Genomic DNA, 17,448 nt, shown 5'->3' on the forward strand with positions numbered 1-17,448 from the left:
AGCCCACCGCTCCTCTGGTGCCAAGAAGGTATGCAGCGTACAAGATGGCTGCCACAAAAAAAAAAAGACGATTTCTTGAATGGACGAATTCCCTTTTTTCCTCTGATATTCAAACAGGCAACAGAATGTACTGTATGTCTAGAAGACCTGAAGGACGCTATAAGTGTGGTTTGAGTTTTCGCTCATGTTTTCACTTTACAGTATGTTTTCCATACATTTAAAGCTCCTATGTGTAGACTTTTTTTTTTTTGGAGATAAGTGTAACAGTTCAAGAGAAAATGAATGCAGGCAGTGTTGTTTTCAGTCTGCTGTGATACCACCACTTGGAGGCGCCAAAGACATTTTAAAATCCTACACATAGGGGCTTTATTATAAATTAAAGTGTATTTTAATGTGTGTGCAGAATGATAACAGCTATTTATTCAATGCCATTCAATTCCTGCACAGAAAGCATCCAGAGGCTTGCAATATTACTCGTTCACCAATCCAAACACTGGTGGATTGGTGAATGAAAAGGCACAACCGTAATGCAAATATCAAAATGAAACTGAAATTAAAGTTGCCGCTCTCTTTATCCGGCAGCTTTTCAGAACATCCCCTCTGAAAAGCAACTGCGATCAAGGAAAGACAGCAAATGCGTCCTAAATGGTCCCTAGTATGGGTCAAACTCCAAGAACACTGGCTCCTACATTTCCCATAATGCAACTCAAGAGAGAGTCTTTTATCAGATCCTCCCTGCCTGGTAAACACTCGCATATTTCAAACACCACACGTTCAGCTTCTAATGCATCAAAAACCAATAAGTCCAAAGCCTCAGTTCCAAAGTTTGGGTGCAGCATAGGAGAAGGCCCTGGCAGCCATTGGGCTGTGGTCGATGGTTGGTAGACCTGCTGATGAAAAGGCTGCAGGGAGCGAGCGGGGGGTGTCTGTGAGATAAGCGGGGGATGGATTATGAAGCGCTTCAAATGTTAATAATACGATTAGTTAATCCGTGTAGGAGCCCGTGTAATTGAATCAGCAGGGGAGTGACAGTATTCGGCCTCAGCTTGGTTGTTTTTTTCTTCACATCCATAAAATGCAGTGTATGCTGTTTCACCCCCCCCCCACCCCCTCCCGTTTTAATCCATCCATTCCAGTTCATCTAAATACATCCACCTGTAATGGTTACCTGGGTAAACTGTAATAAACAGATTGATACTGTATGTGGTGTAGTCTGCCCATTTTTAGGGACTGTACAAAAATTATTTTTAAGTAAGCATAGGGGTCATAAAGTTCTTAGTATTTTTTTAATTAAATATTTGACCTTCCCAGTATCTTAAAATAATGTAACAGTGTTACATTGGTACAACTTAATAATGAAAAAAGGCTTTAAGTTGCTTTTGGCGAGGGGACATTCACTCACTAACACAAATCCATGGATGCTCTGTGTTTGTCAACATTGACACGTTCGTCCTGTTAACTATTTGTGGTGGTGGGGAAAAGCCTGTCATCCCCTGCACAGTGTGTTTTTGTTTTGTTTTGTTTTTTTTAATCAGGAGGAGGTGGGGCCCAGTTAAGAAGTAGCGTTAGCTGCTAACGCTTGCGGTAACTGGCGCGTAGACCGCTTCACGCAGCGCGCGCGTAGCCTTTGGTTTGTGTAGCCGCTGGCCCATTTTAAGAAACTAGTCTATCAAACTAGTCTTTTCAGCCAGTATTAATACTTCACTGATAACATAAGATTGCAAACTTGTAATTTCACTGAGCGTCCTATTAGCCGCCTGTGACTGTCTGATGTCCACTGTCAGAGGACCATATGTCTCCGGATTACTGCTGGACTGATCGAGGGAAAGAGAAAAACAGTCCTATTGAGGTCGTAGGCCAGATGTCAAGATGATTACTGCTGGACTGGAATACATTTATTAAATGTGTGTGTGTGTGTGTGTGTGTGTGTGTCGGGGGCTATTAAAGAGGCCGAGACAGAGGCCAGACTGCCATTCTGTTGTCCTCGCTGTGTGCCTTCATTGGCACCTTCTCATATTGATTAAGATTCTTTTTGAAATGTCAGAATCCCATCAGAGAAAAACCAAGGCTGTGTCCCAAACCGCTTCCTGTTTACTGCGTAGTGCACCACCTCTACTGCCGCCGTTTCATTTGAATGTCTCGAAGTGTGCTCTCTGAAGATTCCGCAACGCCCACAACGTGATGCACCACATTTTACGGGGTGCCAAAAATTACAGTTGGCGTGGCTCTACACCCGTCGGCGATGATGCAAAATGATACGCACGTGTCCCGAAATCTCAATTTGCTGCCTCCTGTCGAGTGTCCAGCCCAAGGGAGCGATTTTGGACACAGCCCAACAAAAAACTTCAAAGAACCACTGAGACCAGTGTTGGGCAAGTTACCGTAATCAGTTTCTCATCACACTAGTCGTTGACAAGTAATTGCATTACTTTACTAATTACACAGCAGCAAACGTCACGTGCTACATTGCTAGCTTTGCTTAGCGTTCGTCACTCAGCCCAGCTTCGTCAAAGGTGCTTTTAAACAACTCCAAGTCCTCCACAAGTCACGTCTTCTGTATTCAACACGTGTAGGAATAGCAAACGAGGCGCTGGGGTTTAACAGACCTACAATTTGGAGGGATTTACTGTCCGTCCTAGCCTATCCTACCAGCTCAGCGTTAGCCTCCGTGACTGCACGCAGCTTTCCAGAAGTTCCGACCTCAGCTCCGGGGTTCACACACCTCCGACTCTCAACAACACTCCTGAATGTGGGCGTAGAGAGTTGGAAAACGGACCTCTATTTGTAGTTCTATGGAAGACAGACGGCCCCCCAATGTTTTTTGAGTATATTGTGCTTAATTAGCAAGGTAAAGTTTTAATGTTGCTTAATATTGTTTATTAGATATAAAAACCTGTTAAATCAACTGAACGGCATGCGGCACCATCCGTGTGGGCAATGAGGGAAGCATTAAGCTCAAGCGCTGGTGGCTAACATTAGCAGGCCAGCTCAGAACACGCAGCATGTGAATAAAACTTTGGGACTACCAGAAGTTTCTCCTCTTTTGGTAGTGGCTAACCGCCTCGCCGTACAGCTAAGCTAACATTAGCACGTCTCGGAGCAGTCCCTCCCCCGGACACGGAGAAACAAACCGATATTAACGCGCCATCTGACCAGGGACACAACAGGATTACGCCAAAAGTGGACCGTAAATGACATGTTGAAAGCCTGTATCCAAACAGAAAGTGGCGACCCCACTGACTGTGCATCGGTCAAAAGCTGAAGGGAAGGACGGATCTCGTCGTGAACGGGAGACACATTCTGCCTCGCTGTCTCTCTTTCAGCTAACAGAACCGAACAGCCAGGAACAGCAGGGATTAGATGGAGATTTACACTGACCGACAGCAAGGATATTTCAGACACAAAGTAAATGGTGGGGGCTGAGGAGGATGGATCTCTCCTGGTGGATGAGAGTTGCAGTGCAAATGTCCCATTTGATGAATGGCAAACGTAAAGCGGCTACGTTTTGACAAGGAAGACGAATGTGTGGAGCAAAACAAGAGATGATCTCCGGTTCTGCTGCATCAAATTTCATTCCTTATTTTTAAAAACTGTGACAGTGTGATGGGAGAGCAATGCCGGTGCTGGGTCACGGGTCTGCGCACAGACTGGTTTTTATTTCATCAGAGGTCAAATTCCAGCCTTCCTTCCTGAAACTGGCCCTAACAGTGTCAATGCACTCCCGCTCAGCACAGCACCACACACAACTGGCTGCGGTGCGTTGTTTCTGAATGTACAGGAGCGGCTTGTGCTTGTGCTCCTCATGTACTGTAAACAGTGTTTTTTTATATTTGAAACTGCTTGTGTGTGTGTGTGTTTGGGTGCGTAATTTGAGCTCTGTGCGGGAAAGGCGGACTCCACCAGTGACAATGAAAACTACTTAGAACTCTTAACACAGAGGTTCCCTGGTTTGCTTTTTTAAACCAAGGCACACATTCATAATGTTTTTTTTGTTTTTTTTAGCATCCCAGTCCATTTTTCCCCCCCGCCCCTTGAAATTATTTGGTATAGCTGCCACATTTGACCGTTTTTCGTGAAAATAGTAAGCCAAGTAGCTTTCAGAGACCTTCTGTCGGCCGTCTCGACTGTGTTGAGGGATGAGATGCATCAGCATTTCTTTTAGCTCTATTACAGTGACACAAATCTTTCTGATCATCTCATTTCGTGTGGGGAAACTCAGGAGCCAGAAAGCACGTTGTGTTGCTATGACAACCAGCAACCGTGAGCTCTCGTCACCAGTCTTAGCTGGGGCATCACTGCGTATTTAACAGCGGTTTTGGAAAATGTTACATAAAAATATACTTTTATATAATATAGAAAATAATATTTATAATATATAATATCGCCTCACTTTTGGTGCTGTGAAACATTTTTATAATTGTCAAGAAGTCCTCCAAATTATATGACAAAGAAATGGTGACACATTTAAGTGTTTTCTGATCTGATGTACCCCCCCCCCCCCCATTGGCAGGACAACATAATTAGTCCAAAACTGTTACAAATCACTGCTAAAAAAATGGCTTTGTCACTTGAACGTACACACATTTTGTTTAATTTTGGCCCACTTGCTGAAATGGCCCGATGCTGGTGGTCATCTCGGGAGGACCGTCTCAAAACCAGTCGAAGACTCCAACTAATGTCCAGTTTTAGGTGTGTGTGTGTGTGTGTGTGTGTGTGTGTATGGTGGGCATGAGTTATTCAAACAGATTTTGTAACAAAGCAGCCGCAGGTGGACTTTGCCTGCTGGGCACAGAGACACTTCAACAGGAGTGTGAGAATGTGTCAGCGCTGCACAGCTCTCAGCAGGAAGATGACCTCCACCAAGGTACCTGTCTGTCTGTCTGTCTGTCTGTAGCGTCTGGTCCTTAATGTCCGGATGTCTTTTGGTTACAGTGTTTGCTTTCTTTTTGTTACAGATATGTTCTGTCTTCGTTAAAGTGTGGGTGTTGTGTGTAACCAGTGTGGTGGTGGCAGGCCCAGTGGAATTGGTGAGTGAACTGTCCCTTTGACCCTTCACCTTAAACTCGGCTCTTTATACTGACTCAACATAACTCTGTCCTGACTCTCTCCACAGACAGCAGCCAGGCAGAAACAGGGTAGGTAGTGTGTGTGTGTATGTAACTGTCTATATTTGTGTGATGTATGAATGTATGCACGTGTGTGCATATAGGAACCATTCAAATTAACATTTTACTCGCAAAGTGTCTCTTAACATTTGACTGAGACATGGATCTGCGTCCCAGGGGCCGCTGTTCTTTTTTACGTCTCCTACCAGGGCCAGCTGAGAGACATACAGTTTGAGCCAATCGTCTTCAACCACGTGCTGGTGAACCAGGGCTCCGCCTACAACAATGACACGGGCGTGTTCATCGCGCCGGTCGCTGGCATCTACCAGTTCGTGTTTGCTGCCCAGCTCTGCCGCGGAGACCACAACAACGTATGGTACTTCATGGTCAACGGGGTCCGGAAGATGGCCTGCCATGCTCAGGTACACGCATTCTTTCTAATGGCCAGCAGGGTTTGAAACTACTGGTTTGAAAAAGAAGTCCAATTGTATAGAAGTCTATGAGAAAATGGCCCTACTTCTCACTTGATTTATTACCTCAGTAGCCATTTTCCTAAATAATTATGGTCTCAATCTCATTTTTAACAGGGCTACACAAGACTAAACTGAATTAATTTGAAGTGTGCTAAACATTAGACTAAACTAAACACACACTAAGCTGAAGTAAACTCAGGTCAAATAAATTAGACCAAATGTAACCATCGGACAATCGCGGTGAAAAGAGTGGTGGTTCTTTCTCAAAACAAATTAAAGAGTAAATTAGCCTAAAAATGCCATCCTCTACTCCTGCCCCCCAACCCCCCCCCCCCTCCCAGATGTCTGGTGGTGACACAACCCTTAACACCTGCTACTTAATGGAGGAACTGAAGAAAGGTGACCAGGTGTGGGTGAGGCAGAATGTGGGGAGTTGCGCCTGGGCAAGCACTACCTCCAATACCATCACCTTCTCCGGGGTCCTGCTGGCAAGTGAGGGTGTGTCCATGCTGGGAGGGCAGTATGGCTCTGGCAGCTCCTGTCCACTGCCCAGCTTGGGCCGCAACATGGTGTCCAGCTCTGCTGGCCGGAGTGCCGCCGCTTCGTCTAGTGTGGCCATGGCTCTGCTGCTCTGCGGTCTCCTCTGAGATGAATCATGGCAACAGTGAGACAACAGTGCTGCAGGAATGAGTCCTAAAACCTGGACGTTAATTAGCATTTTTACACTTCCGGTTCCCCTCGTCTCAAATCAATGGGTTCTTTGAATGAGTTGAATGGGGGGAAAAAAAACATTTGGCCTAAAACTTGGACAAACTAAGAAGGAATTGACGAGTCATGTTACTGTGTGGTATGTTAGTCCCTGAGTTTTACAGGTAATGTAAAGTATGTGAATGTAAAGTAGCCTCAAAGGTTCATTAATTTGGAGTTTTTAGTGACATTAGTTACAGATTTGGGAATGGCTGCAACATCCGATGGATTTGCAACAGACTTGCAGAGGACTTGAGAGGACTGTTTCACTTCACGTCGCTTCATCATCGCACAGATAAGCCTTGAGATTTCACTACACTGCAGTGAAGTAGCAACACACTACCCAGGCAGATGAACATTGATTTCATTTAATTTAGTTTGTTATTTTATCAGAGCTCTGAGTAGTTTTTTTGGTTGTTTTCTCCTCAACCTTAAAGGACAGTGGAGGACTGAACTGACTGACAAACTGAGGTTAAACTAATAGGGCTAAGAGAGACTTAAGGATTTGTTATATTCTTGTGTACTGTTTGCGTTAAATAAATGCTGGCTGTATGTTCTGAGTATTATAAGCAGGCGTCCTGGTAATTTTTATTCCTCTACTCCTCCTTGAAAAGAACCTAAGATAAGTACTTGTACATACACAATAAGTAGTGCTTACACTAACAAGTGGCTAAATGAGACTACAGAGGTTGTCGCGGACACTGAACAGTCCGCCTTTACAGCCTCGTTATGTTTATACTCTCTCTATATATCTATATCTACCTATATTATCTTACAAATTGGAAGCTCAGCGGCGGTGACGTTGAAGTAACGCGACCATGGTGTAGTTCGTTTATGGCGAAGAAGTGGTGTTCATTAGTGAAGATTATCTTGCTGAAGTATCATAAACCTTTGTTTGCCACAGAGCTTATTTTCTGTGATGATCCAAAATCTAATAGAAAAATCCCCTTGGCTTTTTGTTGAGGGAACCAGGGTGATGCTAACTTCCCGGTTGGCCTACAAAAACACGTCATCCCTGCAACACCTTATTTTACTCTGATTTATATTTCTAAGGGTTCTAGCTTGACTTGCCGGATACCATCAAACGTACAGCTACATTATAGTGTTTCTTATGATTTGACTGCGAGTGAGATGAAATTCTTGCCGCATGTAACTCACGCACTGAAACCACAACTTGTTTTTACATTTCTTTTCGTGTGCAGATTAAACAAAAGAGCCACAGCGTGTTAGTGTAGCTATAGACGTGTTCTCCAGCTCCGGATTTCAAACACAAACGTGAGACTGACATTGATTGACTTTTCATCTAACTGTTGAAAAGAAAGCAGATACACACATATCTCAAATTTCAAACTGTTCTTTTAAATTGAGGTGTCACAGAAAAAGGGCCAATCGCTTTTTGTTTTGAGATTTATTTGCAGTTAGAGCTAAAGTTGGCGTGTTGTCCAACTGATCATGAGAGAAAATGTAAGACTATTTTCTTGTTTAACAGCATCAGAAAACTAGTTGTGGAAGAAGTAAAAGTATCACAGTAAAAGTACTCTCCTCAGTAAAAGTCAACATCTTACTGAAGTAAAAGTACAGTACTTAAAGTATCTGAAGTAAACATACTTATATGCAGAAAAAAACTTTAATTGTTATATTTATCACATATAGTTTTATATTATTACTGATGCATTTACATGTATGCAGCATGTTAACGGTCATGTTCATTTAACTGTCAAGGTGGAGCTCAGTTGAACTTACAATATAATATACAACAATAAATCATGTTCCATGAACTGACCATTTTTAAAAAAAAATGTACAATTTGAAAAATAACAAGATTTAAAATGAATGTAATGGAGTAAAAAGTATTTTCATTCAATTGAATGTTGAAGGGTGGGGCGGCCATTTTGTTCCCATTTGGATCACAGACTGTGGCTTTGATGAGTCTATGATGTCAAAGTACGAAAAAAGATCGTCTGTCAATAGAATGTTGGACACTCAAGCCTTTGATGTGTTCCGGAATTCTCGCTTGTGTACAAGGGGGGCGCCAGTCAGAAGTCGCTACCGTTGATCGCAAACACTTGAAGCACTTAGGAGACACAACCCGAGTGACAAAAACAGTTTGAAAGACACTTCGACAAGTACTGAAAACACTTCTCTTCAAACAAGAGCTTGGTTCTAGCAAGTCTTTATTGAACAGACAGGAAGAATCCTCAAGTCCCACGAACCTGACACTGATGGAGTACATAAATAACCATACTATGCTGGACCTCCCTTACCGGCCGCAAGCCGAGACTCTCCGCCGAAGAGAGAGGTCCCGGCCCCAGGCCCCAACTAATCCAGAGCGGGCAAGATATCAGCCACAAAACCACCTGATGCAGGTGGAAGATCTGAAAAGGCGCCTGCAGGTATCCAACTATTACCTAAAGCAGGAGAAAGCCATGAGGATGATGGCGGAGCGCAACAGAACCGCCGACAGGAGCAGCCTCCAGGCAATAGAGGGAAAACTGAGGGAGGAGATTAGCCTGAGAGTCGAGCGTGAAAAGGAGGTACAGAGGCTCAAAGAAGACATCAAAAAAATGAGTCTGTCCTCCGGATCGCTTCCAGCTGAGCCCCTGAATGAGTCAACTACCACTGACCACCTCAAAGAGGAGCTCCTGAAGGACTATAAAGAGCTGGAAAGCGCAGCTAAAAACAGTCCACCTCAGTCTTGCGCCCCCAAGACAGAACTGGAGATAGTCAGTCGCCAGTTTATGGAGAGAGTCTCCATGGACCTGAAGCTGGTTAAGAGGCTGGAAGCAGAAAAAGAAGCCCTTCAGCAGGAGATGGAGGCGATGAAGCAGAAAGAGGCCTGCAGAGAAGAGGCGACCTCCGAGCAGCTGGAGGACCTAAAGAGGCAGCTGCAGGAGACGACCAGCTCCAGCCTCCAGCTGGCGTCCAAGCTGAAGGCCCAGGAAGAGGCCAGTGAGGCGCTGGAGGACAAGGTGGAGGCGCTCACCAAGCAGATGAAGACGCAAATGTGCACGCTCATCCAGGAGGCCCTCCCCCTGAAGGAGACCGCTGAGGTCCCCGAACAGGCCGACGCTCCAGAGAGGGTCCAGGAGACGGTCCAGGAGACAATCCAGGAGACACTCCAGGAGACGCTCCAGGAGACGGTCCAGGAGACGCTCCAGGAGACTCTCCAGGAGACGGTCCAGGAGACGCCGAAGAAGCCTTCTGTGTGGAGGCGATTCAAGAAGTGTGTCACTCCCAAACACCGCCGCAAATACAAGACGCAGCAGCAGGAGTGAGACAGAAACACACACACACACACACACACACACACACAAACACACAACACCCCCCCCCCCCCCCCACACACACACACACACAGGCCGTAACAGGCCACAGGGCAGCGCGGAGGTTCAGTATTTGGCACATCCTCTCCGTGTCTGCGTGGGTTTACCCCGGGTCCTCCGGTTTCCTCCCACACACTACAACAAATATATATACAGTGCTTAACTAATGTATTAGACCACCTGTCAGAAAAACGACAAAACACAAACATTTTAGAAATCTGTCAAAAACCTGTTTCAAACTAAAACTTGTATTGTTATCTATTAGGCAAATAACATTTGAACTAATTTTCCCAATGCCGTGTCCACAAATGGAACCCCGTACCATAATGGAATCTCCACCGTGTTTCACTGTGGCTGCAACGCATCCAGCATCAAAACCTTCTCCAGCTTTTCTGCGGACATAAACACGACGATGCTGACCGGAGAGTTCGAACTTGGACTCGTCCGTCCAGAGTACCTTCTTCCAGTGTTTGTGCTCCCTGGCTACTGTGAGGCGTTTTTGGATGTTTGCAGGCCTCAATAACGGCTTCTTAGCAGCTATTCTTCCCTTTAAGCCTTGTTCCTTCAGTCGTCTGCTTCTGGTCATTTTGGAGACTTTTCTCAGATTCTGATCTAGAAGCATTAATCTCCGACTGAAGATCAGCAGTGGTCTCCCTTCTGCCTGTAGTGCTTCAAATGTTGAGGGGCCGGACATCTGCTTCAGTTAGCTTTCGTTTTCGGCCTCCTCCTTGACGCATTTTGTAAGTACCGGTCTCTGCAATCGAGTCCGAGGCACACTCGACCACGCTGAGAGAACACTTAATGTCTCGCCCTATTTGTCTCAAAGACCATCCAGCATCATGAAGTGCTTTAATTCGGACTCTTTCTTTCTCAGTGAGTTCCCTGCGCTTCCCCATTTTGAACGGGAGTGAAGAAATTCAAACTGAATTCAAATGTGAGCCAGCACACTGGAATTCTCTGAGAAGTCAGAAATTAATCAAGAATAACATACAACCACTAAAACAAATTCGAGATATCATTTTGATTCAAGAGCTTGCACATACTGGTGGATTAACCATTACAGAAACATCAAAGAATATTTTGGTCATCAGCAATACTGTCCATTTAGGGCAGCAAACACCTTACACTGGGTGGTGGTCTCATACATTTGTTAAGCACTGTATATATAATATATATTACAATTTGAACAATAATAATAATTGGAAAAATGATAATAAATAATAAATTCTTGAAATATACATACTTCCTGTATAATTGTATTTGTGTAGAGCATTGTTAAGTATTCGCCATACTGTCGTCTTACTGTTGTTCATAGTGAGAGTATTGTGTCTGTCAAAGGTTCTTGCACAGGTGTTGTTCACAACCCCCTTACACACAATGGAGCGTCATTTGATTCAATAGTGATGTAAAAATAGTGATTGACACAGCTTTACAGCTTTTGGTTTCTTATTTCAAGTTCATATTTCAGTTCACTGTATTGATGCATGTGTTGCCGATGTCATTGAAATCCTGGGTTACATAAAACAGAATTAGTTTTTGGCCTTTTGGAACACCGCCGGTGTTGACTTTTAGTGGGGAGTTCGGTGTCCAGCTGTGCACCAGCGGATGGGAATAAAAGTCAGTGGTGTAACAGCACTTGTAGCGGTGCACAGAATGATGTCACACAGGCTCAATCTCACCTGGGTGATGCTAACTTCCTGGTTGGCCTACAAAAACACGTCATCCCTGCAACACCTTATTTTACTCTGATTTATATTTTTAAGTGTGACAACGCCACCCTGGGAATTTCACCCAGAGAATAACCATTTACTGTACAGATTCTTATAATAAGATAAGCAGAGACATGAGTTTCTAGTTTAAAATTGATTTTTTGACTTTATTTCAACAAAATTTAGTTGGGGTGTTAATAATCAGGCAAAAAGGGTGGTCAGTTAAAAAGACAGTTTATTACAAAAAGAAAAGATACGTTAAAATCCTCTAAAACATACCACCATACTAAGGGTCAGTACCAGTACAGGCAGGGGTGTCAGGGAAACCTACAGGAGTGAGGGGAAGGGGAGTCACCACCACCAAGGAGGGGAGAGGGTCACACACACACACACACTGCAAAGCAAGAAAAAAAGAACGTATTAGAATACACCGCAAATTAAATCGTGCAATAAATACCCAAACAATGTATTACAAAAACAGGGCACAGAGATTTGAGAGAGCATGCAACCAAAAGAAACCAGAGAGGGGAAACCCTCCACCTAGTGACTCACCACCTGTAGGCACCAAACAGCCAACCTGTACTGGAAACTAACAAACCCCAAAATGTTACAAATTCCCAACCAAAAAAACTACTCACAGATCTTGGTTTTCATAAAGAAAGAAACAGAAAACAAATACATCCTCGCACCATACAACCCCTGCTTAACTTAAATATGGGGGAAAATCAGTCAACCCAGGAAGCAAAGTAAAGAAAACCACAGATCACCAAATTCATATTAAGAAAACAAAGAAAACAAAGTGAGGTAACCAAGAATATCCAAAGGAAATTAAACAAAGGACAAAAACAGCAATTGCCCCTGTTAACCCGATTCTTTAGTTGGAAGCCCAAGAACAACCTGGAGCAATGTTCAGTTCACAGATGTAAACTTTATTTGGGTCACAGGTAAAGTAAATGCAGCGCTGGGCTCGGAGTGACATAGCTCTTGCAGGATCTCAGTCAGAAGGAGCCCCGATGTACCAAAATGATTCACATTTATCTTCTGGGGCTGGGCCTGCCCTGTACAGAGGTTGGACTTACTGAAATAAATCAGTGTGGATGTTGGTGGTACGGCGTAAATCTAACTGATAAAATAGAGGAGTTTCAGCCATCTCCTGGTATGAAAACCAGTTCTAACCAGTCATGTTATCTTCAAGTACATACATTGTGCTCAATAGAAAAGTACAAAACAAGATCATAGGTTCAGTGGAGAAATACAGAATACATACAATCAGAATACATGATAGCTCGAAACATAGCCAATTATAACATTCCCCCTTTTGACATGATTTTATCATGTCAATAAAATACAGGTGGGAACGTTATTTCTGTATTGTATCCCAACTCCGTGCAGCAGCCAGCTCAACAGGCCCCCACACTGTGAGTGACTAACCGCCATGAGTTGCAACACAATAATCCTATTATATCAACACAAAGAAAAATCTCATAATCGTATAGTGGATATGTAAGCATGTCTTCATTGCGTTGAGCAGCCTATATGTATGCCAGTACGTGTAAGCTGTTCTGCATTTACTTGCAGCAAGCAGTTCTTCATTGCACACGCATGTGGAAATAGTAAACAGAGCCATGCTGATTAAACAAAACAATTATTATTATTATTATTCAAATATTTTTATTGATTTTCACATTATCCACTCACACTAGTACTCAATACCCCATACCAGAGGGGAAAGAAATAAAAATAAATAATAATAATAATAAATAAATACAAGATCAGGAGAATAAAACAGATAAATCACTCGGTATACACAAAGAAGTTATACATACACATATATGCACATACACACATGACTGCATATACAGAGTTACATATAAACACAAATAAAATCAAATCAAATCAAAAAGAGAGGGGTGGGGGGGGACTTAGACTACACTATATTAAGGGAAGGGAGTTCATCCTCAAAATACAATAGAAATGGTTGCCAAACTTTATAATATCTATGAGTAGTGCCCCTGGCAGTGTATTTAAGTTGTTCAAGTTTGAGATGGGACATCACCTCCTCCACCCAACGCCTATGAGAGGGGGGTGTAACCTTCTTCCAACTAAGGAGTATTAGACGTCGAGCCAAAAGAGTGGAGAATGCTATAGCCTCAGCCTGGTGCCTAGTTATTGGTGTCTCCTGAGGGACAACCCCAAATAATGCAGTCAATGGGTTGGGACTGATAACTTTATTACACATATATGAAAATGTATCAAATATACCTGTCCAAAATAGAGACAGTTTCGGGCAAAGCCAAAACATGTGACTGAGGCTAGCTGGGTCCTGCCTGCATCTGATGCAAGTTGGGTCTAAACCAGGGTAGAGTTTGGCTAGTTTACTTGCAGATAAATGTAACCTGTGCAGAACCTTAAATTGCAGCAACCCATGTTGAATACATATTGAGGAGGAGTATACCAATGTAATTGCTGCCTGCCAATCCACATCTGAAATGGTGGTTCTTAATTCTTCCTCCCACAGCCTTGCCAAACGGTTAAGTGATATGATGGCAACCCTCTGGATATTATCATATAACACAGACACCAGACCTCTGTCAACTGGGTCCATGTTCAAACACTCATCTATCCATGCACTCTGAGGGGTTGTTAAAGAGAAGTGTGTTTTAACATAACTCCGCACCTGTAGGTATCTAAAGAAATGTGACTGAGGGATGCTGAAGTCTTTCTTTAGCTGTTCAAAGGAAATGAAGTGCCCTTCCTTAAAAAGGTCCATCACACATTTAATCCCTCTCCTATGCCACACTTGAAAAGATGGGTCTGTGAGAGATGGGGCAAAATTGATGTTCGCAAGAATAGGGGAAGTGACAAGAGCTTGTTTATGCTTAAAGTGAATCCTAAACTGCGACCATATCTTCAGGCAGCCAGAAATTATTGGGTCGTTCGTCCAACAACGTTTACTAAGGGGTAGTGGAGAACAAATTAAAGAGCGAAGCGAAACCGGATTACTCGAATACTGTACCATTCGACACCAGACTGGGGAGTCATCATCTGATACATTAGAGACCCAGAACATCAATTTGTGGATATTAGCAGCCCAGTAATAATACAAAAAATTGGGTAGAGACAGCCCACCATCTCCTTTTTGTCTTTCCAAATATTCCTTCCGTATTCGTGGTACTTTTTTATTCCAAATGAAAGTAGATATGAGTTTATTTAAGTCCTTAAAAAAGGATTTAGGGATAAAGACTGGTATTGCTTGGAACAGAAATAAAAACCTGGGCATGATAGTCATTTTTACTGAGTTGATCCTTCCGGCAAGTGACAGTGGGAGGGTTGAGCAACGCTCCATTTCCTGTTTGGCCTTGTTAAACACCGTTTTGAAATTGCTGTCAAACAGATCCTTATACTTGTAAGTGACACAAACACCCAGGTAGGTAAAACTATCCTTACTAACAGAGAAAGGAAAGTCCTGGAATGACATCTGGCGTGCCTTGTCATTTATGGGGAATAAAACACTTTTAGTTAAATTTAACTTATATCCTGAAATTTGCCCAAACTTGGTGATGATCTCAAGAGCAATTGATATAGTAGTACATGGGTCTGAGAGAAAGAGAATGAGGTCGTCTGCATTAAGTGATACTTTATGCAAATGTCCTGCCCTTCGCACTCCAACTAGATTAGTGGTCTTCCTTAACATTATTGCCAAGGGCTCGATGGCAATATCAAATATCTGGGGGCTCAAGGGACACCCTTGTCTTGTCCCCCGGGAGAGAGGGAAATAGTCCGATATTATCTTGTTCGTTCTTACGGAGGCTTGAGGCGCAGTATAAAGGATTTTAATCCATGAGCAAAAAGTAGGACCAAAGCCAAACCTCTCTAGCGTGGCAAACAGATAGTTATATTCAATCCTGTCAAACGCTTTTTGTGCATCCAAGGACAGTATTAGCTCTGGCTCAGCATTGTTAGGTTGATATATAATGTTGAATACTCGGCAAAGATTGCTTGATAGTTGTCTGCCTACAATAAAACCCGTCTGATCCGGATGAATCAGCTTAGGTATAATTTTCTCAAGCCTACCAGCCAGTACCTTGGTTAGAATTTTATAGTCGCAACATAATAGGCTGACCGGGCGGTAGGACTCACAGATTAGCGGATCTTTATTCTTCTTTAACAATAAAGAGATAGAAGCCTGTGTCATAGTTGGGGGAAGACTTTTTTTAACCAGGACCTCTTTGAATACCTTCGATAGTAATGGTATTAATTTAGGACCAAATGTTTTAAAGAATTCTATTGGAAACCCGTCAGGGCCGGGTGCCTTTCCGGGTTTCATTTTTTTAATTGCGCTATTGATCTCCATTTGGGTTATACACCTTTCCAATTCTGATTTATCTGATTCGTCTAAGGAAGGCATTTCCAGTTTACTGAAGAAATTGTTTACCAACTCCCCTTCACCTGCTTCTGAGGTATACAAATTTTCGTAAAAAGACTTAAATTGAGCATTAATGTCCCTTTGATCTGTAACTATGTTACCTGCCCCATCCTTTATCGCAGATATAAGACCAGCCGTTGCCGACTGTTTAAGTTGATGGCTCAAGAGTTTACTGGCGCGTTCCCCGTATTCATAGAGATTATGATGAGCTTTTAAATAAAGATCTATAGCATTATCATTTGTCAGAGAATCGAATTCCGTCTGAAGCAAAATTCTCTCTCTGTAGAGGTTCTCTACACTCTCTGAGTGTAGTTGATCCACCACTTTAATCCACACTTTTGGATTTCTTTTTATTTTCACCAGCAGTGTAGGATGTCACTTGTCCCCTTACATACGCTTTCATGGTTTCCCACAGCGTGCAATAGCTTATCTCAGGAGACTTACTAGTCTCTAGGAATAAGTCTATTTGTGTATTTTTGAAATCGACAAATTTTTTATCAGCAAGCAATCTTGAGTTAAGGCGCCATGTACGTTTAGGAAGTATGTTTTCTGGAAACCGAAGCTTCAAAAGTACCGGGCAATGGTCCGAAATGACTATACTGTCATATTCTACTTGAGTAATCATAGGTAGTAATTTTTGGTCTATTAAAAAATAATCAATTCTAGAGTAGGTTTGATGTACTGGGGAGAAGAAAGAGAACTGTTTGGAAGTTGGATGCTTGAATCTCCATGGGTCAATGACTCCATAGGCTTGAAGAAAAGTATTAATGCATCTTGCCGATTTGCTAAGTGAAGTGACCTTTGTACTGGAGCGGTCCTGCTTCGGATCCAAAACACAGTTGAAATCTCCCCCCAATATTAAATCATATGAATCCAGACCTGGTAAAAGTGAAAAGAGATTTCTAAAGAAGTCAACATTATCCCAATTGGGGGCATAAATATTTGCCAGCACCAGCGGCCTATTGAACAGTTTCCCTTGAATGATAACATAGCGACCATTTTTGTCCTTTATGATGTTAGACTCTTCAAACAGTACATTTTGATGCAGGAGAATAGCCACCCCCCTACTTTTGTGACCGAAATCAGAGTGGAAAACTTGTGTGAATCCTCCTCTGCGGAGTTTTGCTTGGTCCTTATTCAACAGGTTAGTTTCCTGCAAATACACTACTTCAGCTTTTAATTTGTTTAATCGAGAAAATACCCTGCTTCGCTTAACCGGTTGATTCAATCCCCTTACATTTCAACTCACCAGCATGGTGTCGGCCCTGCCTGTACCTTTATCACACGCCATCAAGTTGACCTTTCACATAGTGCCACTGCCTCATCTCTGTGACCTGTTGTTGGTGGTTCTGAAAAAACTGCAATGGAGGTTCCCTGATAGAGTGATAGCCAAAGGAAAAGGGAAGAAGAAAAAAAAAAAAAAGGGGGGGGGGGTGGTACGTGCACACACGTTCAAAAAACACACATTCAAAGAACATCAGGCAACATGTAACCCTAACAATCTTAAACATTATAAACAAAAACATGAACACAGCATGGCTTGTCTCTCGCATGGAGACTGTCTGCTCTTCCAGTCACCCTCTTCTCCTAAACTGCTTACCATGTGAGCTCCCCACGGGAGCAAATGTAGAACTCTTAACTCTTTAAGGTCCTGCTTGACTATTT

Source organism: Enoplosus armatus, chromosome 17 (assembly GCF_043641665.1).
Source record: "Enoplosus armatus isolate fEnoArm2 chromosome 17, fEnoArm2.hap1, whole genome shotgun sequence".
In the NCBI taxonomy this organism is placed as follows: Eukaryota; Metazoa; Chordata; class Actinopteri; order Centrarchiformes; family Enoplosidae; genus Enoplosus; species Enoplosus armatus.